The sequence below is a fragment of the Haliaeetus albicilla genome, chromosome 18 (genome assembly GCF_947461875.1).
Source record: "Haliaeetus albicilla chromosome 18, bHalAlb1.1, whole genome shotgun sequence".
In the NCBI taxonomy this organism is placed as follows: domain Eukaryota; kingdom Metazoa; phylum Chordata; class Aves; order Accipitriformes; family Accipitridae; genus Haliaeetus; species Haliaeetus albicilla.
In genome coordinates, this window is record NC_091500.1 from 29,117,264 (window position 1) to 29,128,103 (window position 10,840).

At 46.0% G+C, this 10,840-nt stretch overlaps 2 long non-coding RNA genes across 2 annotated transcripts; one reads left to right on the forward strand and one right to left on the reverse strand.

Annotated features, from left to right (window-relative positions):
- The first annotated feature begins 166 nt into the window (after positions 1 to 166).
- LOC138689794 (uncharacterized) lies at positions 167 to 2,229 on the forward strand. The gene is made up of 2 exons (XR_011328658.1): positions 167 to 350; positions 2,130 to 2,229. It is a non-coding gene; the product is annotated as an uncharacterized lncRNA (long non-coding RNA).
- Positions 740 to 10,836, reverse strand: LOC138689793 (uncharacterized). The gene is made up of 3 exons (XR_011328657.1): positions 10,670 to 10,836; positions 2,217 to 2,460; positions 740 to 875 (listed from the first exon to the last, which is right to left on the reverse strand). It is a non-coding gene; the product is annotated as an uncharacterized lncRNA (long non-coding RNA).
- Positions 10,837 to 10,840: the final 4 nt, after the last annotated feature.

Sequence of the window (10,840 nt, forward strand, 5' to 3'; positions counted from 1 at the left end):
AGCTGCACCCACGGACACGGCCGTGGGTTTGGTGAGGCAAGGGCAGGGGACAATCCCGAGGACGACCCCCCCCCCCCCCCAGGACCCCCTTCACCCCCCACCCCAGCTCTCTTATAGACCCTATGGCCACCGTGGAACGGGTGGGGAGACGCTGGGGAAGAGGAGAGGGGCCTCGGCTCCCGTGGAAAACGTCACAGGACACAGGATTTCCTCCAGACAGCACCGATATAGAACAGGCAAAAGTCCACCACGGTGTCTTTGTGAGGCTAGGCAGTCATATTCTGGAGAAAAGGAGGCTGAGGGGAGACCTTATCGCTCTCTACAACTCCCAGAAAGGAGATTGTAGGGAGGTGAGTACTGGTCTATCAAGTAACTAGAGATAGGACAAGAGGAACTGGCCTCAAGTTGCACCAGGGGAGGTTTAGATTGGATATTAGAAAAAATTTCTTTACTGAAAGGGTTGTCAGGCATTGGAACAGGCTGCCCAGGGAAGTGGTTGAGTCACCGTCCCTGGAGGTGTTCAAAAAACACGTAGACGAGGCACTTCAGGACATGGTTTAGTGGGCATGGTGGTGTTGGGTTGACAGTTGGACTCGATCTTAAAGGTCTTTTCCAACCTAAACCACTCTATGATTCTATGATAATACCAGTTCATCCCCACAGGAAAGACTCAGTTGAGCCCATGGGAGCCCAAGTCATTTATTCCATGCATTAGACACGTAATAGCACACTGCAGCGATGACGTACCTGAGATAAGAGTATCGGGCTGATAGAGAAAGGGGCCACATCTCACCTACTGGAAGCCCCAAACACAAGAATCCTGCTCACGCATGCCCCAGCTCGCCGGCGTTAACGCAGACATGCTGAGGGGATGCCTGCAAGGAAAAAATGCTTTGAAACCATTTTGCTTTAGAGCAACAGGGAAAGATCCACAAAACTTCTGACAGCACACATAAGGGCACCAGAGCTGTCTGGGAGATTTCAGGTGATCAAGAAGAATTCTATTACAGAATTAATACGTTCTGTAGTGGGTTTGGTTTGGGTGAAGAGTACGGTTTTCAGTCCTCAGGGCTCTTGTCAGTAGGATGTTGCCATGGTTCACCCTGCCATTTGCCCCGCAAGGGAACCCAGACCCCGCTTAACACTATTACCTGCAATTATGGTCTGGCAAATCGGGGGTGTTAAAGTTAGAGACAGCGAAATAATCAGGGTCCATTGAAGAGATTAGAAATGGTAGCGCAAGCTGTACTGTAAATTGACAGTCCAGCTGGCAGGTTCTGCAGGCGTTTCACTGACCAGCATCTCCAAGACACACAGGAATGAAAGAAAAGCAAACTAAAGTAGTAGAAACCGAGTAAGTAACTTTGAGCAGAATAAATGAGAAGTGACTATTTACAAACTGCGGAATCTATTCTGGAAACTTATCTTCTGCCAGGGGTTACCTGACGACAAACCGCCAGGGACAGCTTGAGAGCAAACCATCTTCAGATCATTATTTATTATGATATTTAGCGAGACCTTGTAGTTACAGTATGGAATTGAGAACCTCTTCTTCATTCTCATCTACTTCACCCACCAGATGTAATCAGACTTAGCACTTTTCATCTTCAAAGCACTTTGCAAACATTAACTCATTAATCCTTATGCCCCCTGTGAAGCAGTTAAGTATTATCCCTGTTTTACAGACCTCTTTATCTCCAAATCTGCTCATTAATTTTTAGTGTGCTCATCGCTTTAAACTGAGCTATCAAAGCAATAGAGAAATCGCAGCACAAAATGCTTCTGAACCTCATTTTCAAAGCTGCTGAGTACCTGGATATCCTACAGGAGCTAAGGATTCTGAAACCAGGCCTTGATGGGATGTAAATTATCGCTAATGCTCAGATCAGATCATTTTCCTGAAGCTGGTTCTGCCCTGCTCCCGCAAGATGTCCCCATTTAATTGAAATGCCCGGCTGGCAAAGTGGTCAGTGCCACGGACATCCGTCAAGACACTTCCAGTTTTGGCAGAGTCCTTACACGCTCACGACCTCATTGGCTTTAAGTGCCGATGGGGTGGAAAAACAGGCCCAGTTTATAGAGCTAGTGAATAATTCATACTTTGTAACAACAATTCTCTGTCTTCTCAGGGAGCGATGCAGAAGCGACACCATTCAAGAAACAGAACACGCTGTAATCAGATAACATTAATATCTATCTGGAAGGCAAATACAAACCTTTTTATGTTTACACCATGGTGAAGTTTCTTTCCTGTTAGTCACCATCTACTGTTAACTTCCAGGAGGGTGGCGAGGCAAACAATTTTCCTTGAACTCCATCCAGCCCCGCCAGGGAGCCTGCTGTCTGGCTCACTGCTCTTCTCCCAAAGGCCTTCTCTCGACAGTTGGTTTTGGAATTACAGCAGAAACAATTGTGCCTTCTGTCCGTGATGTTACAGAGCAGAATGAATTGATGCACACACTGAAACGAGATGTCATATTGTGAGAACAAATGAAGGGCATGGCAGAAAACTCCTTTTTTTTTTATGGCAGTCATTTGCCCAGCTCTGTGGAATCGGACTACAGTGGAATTTATTTTTTGTTACAGGTCAAATCATCTGATATGAGCAGCTGCCAGTAAAAACTGGGATTTCCTGCCACCTAACTTCCCTCCGCTCTATTTACTTTTGCTTGCTTTGGGTGCACCTTCTGACTTTATCACTTATTCCCCAGCAGAAGACAGCAATCCAGTGGCACGCTGGGTCTCAAGGGCACCTTACCTGCTACTTTAGAGCAGCAAGCATCCCAGCAGTCGGGATGGGGCAGGAGGAAGATGAGGACCATGACACGTACATCTAAAACAGCGAAGCAAAGCCTTTCCCAGTCATCAGAGCCAACAGGACATTTTCAGCACCCGCTGATTTCGCAAGAGGAAACTCCACCTCGAGGTAGCGCTGAGGGCACAGCATCAGGAATTTGTCCTTAAGAGGCCAGGAGTTGAATGTTATAACCACCAGGCAGACTGATGAATGCAAGAGAGCAGTACCTATTGTAGTCAGAAGCCTGGAGCAGCTATGCTGGCAAAAAGATTAATTACTTCTGGGTGTGAGCTGGAACCGCACACCCAGCAGTCCTGAGGTTTTGGATACTCCCTTGCAAAGTGGGAAACGCTGCTCTCTCCCTGACTGCACTGAGGCAGGGATTCCGTTTCCTTTCTCCTAGTATTTTACCTTTGTTCTACCCACACTGGAATGGTCATTAGCGTCAGTCACAGCTGAATACAAATACCACATATGTGACACAAGAATCAAATGCATTCTCTCTGGTTCTGATGAAGCCCCTGCACAGCAAAAGCTCTACCTTTCCGTTAGACTGAACATCATCGGCCTGTCCGAGGAGGTCCGAGGTCAGTCCCTGGGACAGGGATGATGTTCCAGACTCTGTTAACCACAAGACACTGCCTTGTGCTTGCAAGCCCCCAGCTGAAATGAGAGCTGATGCCAGCACAGCTAGACCACCTTTTGGCCCCGGTGTTTTGTCCAAAGGTGATAAATCTGGTCTGGTTACTACACCCTTGCTATCATCATCATTATCAGCAAGAAATAAATATTTTTAAACACTGAATAAATATTGAGCTGGCAGCACCATCTCTGCCTCAGCTCTTGTGTGTTGTTCTTCCAGCCAGCCAGGGTGCCTGCAGCAGCTGCAGTGGAGCTTTTGGGATTACAGGGTGTTCCCAACATGGAGCTCTGCAGACACTGGCTGGGCCTCCTTGGTGGCTTGGTAAATATGTCAGAAAAGGCTGGTCTCAGCAGGCCTGTTGGAAACATCTGGCTTTAATTCTTCTTTAAAGCCATGACATTCATTTGGACACCAAACCACTTTCCTTTCATCTATCCGGAGGACTAACCCTGTGGCAAAGCAGCTGACTTTCTGCCTGCTACTACCCTGCATTATCCTGCAGGAAGAAAGAGGTCACAGAAGAGCCAGGGCCATGCTCTTCACAGGAGGAGAGATCTCGGGAGAGGGCGGCAGCTCACAACTGACACTTTCCTGCTCTTCTCCCTCCCTAGAGTTCTTTTCAAGTTGTTTCAAGGCATACATTTCTCTGTCAACATGTCTCGAAGGGGCTCAGAGTCCAGCTTAGACCCGATTTCCCCCTTAATTCACTGGGCTGAGAACCCAAGCACTTGAGGAACAGATAGATGTGGCATGCTGTCCTGAGTAGGAAAGAGAGTGCCTTTGTGCTGGAGGGAGAGGCTGTCTATTTAGAAATCCATTAGCTGAGGAGGATGAAGGCTTTGTGGATGGGCTGGCACACTGGGAAGAAGCCTGGCGAATCAGGAACACAAGCAGAGGCAGAGGAGTTTCCTCAAAAGCTCTTGACCGATAATTCTGATATCAATAAATGACAACCCTAGCAAGGAGACAATGTTTTGAACTCTAAATGTGTTACTGTGCAGCAGAAGAGGCCTAAAGCAAGAACACTGGATGTTGGAAAGATCAGCTGCACCATCACATGATCCCATGACGCCTGTAACCACAGCAAAGTTTTATCCAAAGCCAGCGAGACGTTTGGCTCCGTTTCTAGGTCTGAGCTCAGCAGAGATTGTGCAGTTGCATTTTCACAAACTTCCATCGCTGCTGAAGTAAACGATTTGCTTTCCAGGCAAAACTAAGTCCCATCAGCACAGGATAGGTGCCTTGGGCAGCCTCTGAGCTGATGAGCAGCAATCACTGGGTCTTATTCCAACACACTTCAGTGCGAGGCAAACAGCACAGAGCTCCAGCTCCAAGAGGCAGCCAGGCAACAGCACTGAACAATCAATTTCCCATGTCAGACTCCAGCTACGCCCAAAGACTTGGCAGTGCTGGAGTGTATATACTGTGGCAATAATATTAAATAAAACAGCTCTTCTCATCTGCCTACCCTCCTTCCCTGCTACCGGGCTGCTCTCTCAAAACTGCCACAGTTAAAAGGATTCACCTTTTTATTTAAAGTGCCCATATAAAAGCAATCCGTGCACGGAACAGCAAGACAACAATCAGCCGCCCTATGAATTCACAGCCCATTGCCTAGCACTGCCTAGAAGGAGCACGGGCCTGGCGTGTGGCACAAGCATGGCGCTGCTAACAGCTGAAGGAAATTCTTCTGCAGCTCAGGTGGGTCTTTTGGTACCCATGAGTTTCCCTTCTTGTTGCATCAAGATTACTTGTAGGCCAGCCAGGAAACACGCCAGGGTATCAAGTTATCAGGAGCTGATCTCCAATGGCGTGGTGCAAGAAAGCTGAAGTATCCCTCTGCTGCCTTCTTGTTTCATCCAGGACAAAGACTTCCTGGCAGAGAGGAGGAGCGAGCGAATCACGCAGGAGAGAGCTGGAGCAGGAAATACAGCTGCCGGGCTGACTCAGTGTGGCTTCACTCTTGAACCTTGAACAGATGGGCGCTGTGAAGGATGTTAATGTTTAACTCCACCGAAGTCCCCTCTTTAGCAAAAAGCATCTGAGAAATCAGCTTCTGGCAGGAGACATTTTGCTTTGCCAGGAGCTGTGCTGGTGACAGTACCTCACTGGTCAGGTCTGCAGTTGTGGTTTCAAAAAGCAAAGTCCAAAGGGCCTCACAAATTCTGATAAGCTCCAGGAAAGAGATGGATAAAACCAATGGCATTAATCAGTTCATCTCCCCAGCCCACACTTCACTCGCCACACCAACTACGGAAGATAGGCTGGCACCATAAATAATGAAAAGCTCATTAGTTGTTTGGGAAATGCTGTTATCAATGATCTCCGAAGGAGCATTGCAGAGCAGCCTGTCTTTCTGCTCTCCTCTCTTTCTCCATGTCTCATTCTTCTTCCCAAGGGCATTTAAATCTTTACATGGCTGTCTCGATAAGAACGAGCACATAATGCCTAACAGGCAGGGCTAGGACCCTAGACTTTAATCCCAGCTCTGGTACTGGTTGTTCAATAGCCATTTCACATACCTGTTCCTCACTTCGCCCATTGTAAAGTAGGGATGGTGCTTCCTGAACTTCTAATAATGCAAGAGTCACCTAATGAGTGCTAATTAGAAAGAGCCAAAAACAAATCACTAGATTAGCAGCTATGAAATACTCACTTGTTAGAGGACTGCTTAGTGGAGCCTCTCAGGTGGGAACACAGGTTTACACGCTCCAAAGGCTAAAGCTCCAACCGCTGATGCCAAGAACAGCCATGAGCTGCCAGGAAAGGGCTCTACCAGAGCTATTCAGCTGTTCTGGCTTTGTCCCACAGAGGACATACATCTTGCAGGGAATCTATTCATCCCTTCTATTTGTGGCCTTTGCAATAACCTGAAATGTGTACAAAAGGGAAGAAATCCATAACTGTGTTCATCAGGTAGATCCAATATCTTTCTCAGTCCCCGAGAGGGCTGAGTGAGAACCAATTCTGTAATTCAAATAAAAGAAGCAACTGTGAGTGTCCGAGAATGAAAGAGCTCACAGTAAGCAACCATGTGGTTAAAGTTACCCGCAGACAAAAAGGGGCTTGCAACACACTGGGGGAGAGATCAGGCTGTCCTGTCGGTACTGCTAGGAAATGGTGTTGCTGTACTGGAGGGAGGTTGGGATTCTTTCATCATGAAGTAACAGCAGCTTTTCCTTTACAAGCCTCCAATGTGTAGCACTATAATAAAGCATGCATCTGTGCTGAGACCTGAATTGTACCATATAGTCATCAGTGAACTGGAAAAAGAGGTAAACAATGAAGTGTCAAAGTTGACTGATGATACAAAATTATTCAGGATATCCAAACTGACTGGAAAGAGCCAGAGAAGGATCTCACGATACCAAGTACGTGGGCATTCAAACTGCAGGCAAAACAAAATGCTAACAAATACGAAGATGCAGGGGCAAGGCAAACCTAACTATAATTTGACAACGATGGGGTCCAAGTTAGCTATTCCCACTCAGGAAAGAGCTCAGGGAATCATTATGGTATATTCAACTCTGCATTCACTGATGGTTAGAAAACAAGAAGTATTTTTCAAAAGGAACACAACATTGGAAAAACCTGCACTAAAAAACCTGTGCTGATCTTGTAGGATACCATCACACATTTTTTATTGTACTTTACTCGCAGAGTTAAGGTTTGTTTTTCTTGGTCGAGGTGACACACATGCTATTCGAAGAAGCCATCCTGGAGTCCTAAACTGTCTGCCTCAATGAAAGGTTAGAAAGGGCTCCAGGACCTGACAGGGGCACTTGCACAGTAACTTAGGTTTACGAGATAGTAGGTCCTACCTTCTCGCTTTCTGGAATAGTGGCTTTCCATAGGGTTTAAAGCTTCTGCTCTTCAGCCCTAAAGTCACCACATCTAATACAGATGTGTGATGCCTCCTTAGTAAAGTTATGCCATGGTACTTTAATGATTGTTGTATTTTTCTGTTGCCTTGGCTTTACTAAAAAAAAAAAAAAAAAAAAAAAAAAAGGGTGGTGGTGAATGTAAGGACTGACAGAGTACAATTGGAAATGGAAGTAAAATTCCAGTTTAATCACTGATTAAACAAACCAGTGGTGCTGTTGGGTGGGGTCACATGAAGTTCACTGGTTGGGTGGAGAACTCAAAAACAAAAAAAGCCATGTGGGTGCCTGAGCATTGTCCATACCACTGTGTGTTTCTTCAGCAGCTGCCTTACCCTATCTGCTAGTGCTGGGCCTCTTCTGTAGGAAGTTTGGCAGCCCCAACAATCAGAGAATCAGTCAGAGGATGCAGACTCCCTCAGGAAGCTTTACTACACCAAAAGTGAGACACTTAGATGAAATATCAAAAAGGAAGGACTGAGAAGACAGAAAATATTTCTTTGAATTCTCCTCTCTGGTATAAATCTACTAGCGGAGTTGCATTCTATTGCTGTAAGAGTAACGCTAGGAAAGATGCCGTCCCTTGAAAGAATCAAGCACCATAGATGTGTTAATAATTGCATCTGAGATTATTTTCCCAGAACAGGTTGCTCATATCTTATTGACTCATCACTCTTTATACCTGCAATTCACAACGACCTCGTACCAAACCACCAAAACACCAGAAAACACATTTTAAGTCAACGCTGAGCTCAGAGCTGTCAGCTGCAACTCAGGAAAGAGATCACGGCATTGTCATTGACAGTTCTCTGAATCCACTGGCTCAGGGTGCAACGGCAGCCAAAAAAGCCAGCTGAACGTTGGCTGCTTTCAGGAAGGATACTGAGAGGAGGCCAAAGCTCTCGGTTTGCTTTTTTAGAAATCCTTGGTGTGCTCACATTTGGAGTACAGTTCTGACCTCAACTGCTCAGGAAGAATGTGATGGAGTTACAGAGGGTCCAGAGGAGCGGAGGGATGAGCTGCCTTAATAAGGAGCAACCAAGAAGGCTGGGACACTTCAATTTAGACAGAAGGTGGCTGAGAAGGATCTTACTGAGGTTTACAAAGTCATGAAGGCGGTAGAACATGAATGCAGACTTGATATTCGCGGAATCCTGCTACAAAAGAACAAGGATGCACATTTTGAAACTACAAGATTAGTTTAAAACAGTAGAAAGTCTTTTTTGACCTAAGTCTGGAACCTGGTGTCACAGAAGACTGTGGAGACAATATCACCAAGTTTAAAGGGATTATATAAATTCACAAGCAACAGGTCCGTAAGTGACTGCTAAAAGGGCAAGGACACACCCTTTAACATCTCTACTATAGTCAGAATGCTGGAGAGGGAAATGGACAGCAGTAGGTACCCTGGCTCACATGCTTGCCCAAACAGCATCTCCTGTTGCCACCACTGGAGACAGGTTACTGGGCTAGAGGTGTCATTGGTCTGACCCAGGAGGATGTTTTTAACATTCTAAATTAAATCCCAAAAACTTTACACACAATTAATTAAGGCAACGTGGTATCTTCTAACTGCTATTCTCATCTGCCTGTCCAGCCCATCCTTGCTGTTGTGTGCAATGCCTCACGTTACAGCGCGGCCTCATTTAGACACTAATCCTACAGACAGATCCCTTTGCCACATGGAGCTCTCCTGAAACCAGCACAGCCAGGCACTGCTGGGGAGAGGAAGCTGCACATGTGGCATAACCACAGAGGCTGAGGCTTTAGACTATCTTTGATGCACAGTTTGACTTTTCTTCTACATTATTATTCACCGCTGATTTTGATTAGCAATCTGTAAGCTGCTCTAACGTACTTAAGTAGCGAGATGCATCATTTTATCCTTGATACTTGGATAATTAAAACTTACAGGCACTACTGCAGTTTATCTTGTATTCCCAACATCTCCAAAGAACTACTCCATCATATGTATGTAACTCCTAAAATAATCACTTCTGTAGGTATGTATTCATAGAGAAGGATGATGACTTCTCACTTTGAAAATCTGTTAAGTCTATTGAAATAATAATATTTTCTGTATAACCCTTAGTCAAAACAAATCACTACAGCATTTCTACAGATGAGGCAGCACATTGGTAAAGCAGGAATGGCTTGCTAAAGTTGCCTAAATGCCCCATGGTGTTCCCATCACCTGAAAAAGGGGGAAAGCCAGACCAGAGAGGTGCAAGCCTGTAGTGGTCCTGTGCTGTACTGGCCAGCCCCGTGATGATGTCTCAGACAGTCGACAGCAGCTGAAATGGCAGCAGATACCTCTACTTAGGCAACTGAATCAAGCTTGAAATGTCCTGCTCACATAACCTAGATAAACATGCAATTTCCTGTACAAGTCATGCATTTAATAACAGCACATCTAAGTTTATCTGACATGCTCTAATAACAGTGTCGCATCTGCTCCACCTGGACATACCTCCAACCCTCCAGTACACAGATCACTATGCTGTTTAAGCTATGAAGCCTGTAATTTATGAAGTGTATGTATTTTCTGGGCCATAACTCAGGCTTTTTACTGGAATGAGTAAATTTCACATGTCAATGCTGAGATTGCTGCAAAAGTAATACCAGCATATTAATTTTAACTAGTCACTTCCTGTCTTAATGGTCAGGGGATCTGGTGGAGGCTCACAAGCTGCTCCACAAGCACAGAACAAGAAGGCTGGGAATTTGGGACAGCTCAAAGTAGATGTGAGCTGTGGGTATGACAAAGGCAATGTTAAATTCTTGGCCTGATTAGCAGCAGTGGGGAGACTGAACTATAGCACTAATTACATGCAATTTTATTTTTTTTTTAAACTCAGGAATTTGGTAGTTTACACATTATGAAGAATAACATGGAAAGAAGAAGAAAGAAACACCTAAAGCTATTCCTGAAAGTACACTGTTCAGATAAACATCTTGAGGAGCCACTGTGCTGGCTGGAGAGCGAGCACTCGTGCCACGCTAATGAAAATACACAAACTTTCCAGTATCTCAGGAATGCAGGTTATCTAGTTTGGCTGCTGAAAACCCTTTTTCTCGTTTTCAAACAAACAAGAGCCTACAGGGGACCCCAACGCCTAGCACAGGCACTCCCTCCTCTCAGCACACAGCCCTTTCTTACAACCTAGCACCTTCCAGACACCAGTGAATCACAGAGTGCAGGGTTGTTTCTAGAAGAGATGACAAGCCATAGGGTTGTTTCTAGAAGAGATGACAAGCCATAGCTCTGAAATCCCCTTCATTTCACCAGACGTGGGCAGAGCCTATGGGCCCCCAACCCACCCTCGTGGTGCTCGGGGCTGTACGTACCAACTGCCAGGACACGCCTGCACGGACGGCTGTCCAGAAGGGGGACCGGGAAACGCGGAAACCCCCCGTTCTCCCAACAACGGAGACCATCGAACAACCGCCCACACCCGCCACCCTCAGCACCGCCAGCAAAAAGGCGGGAAGCTGCCACTGCGCATGCGCGCAGGGAAG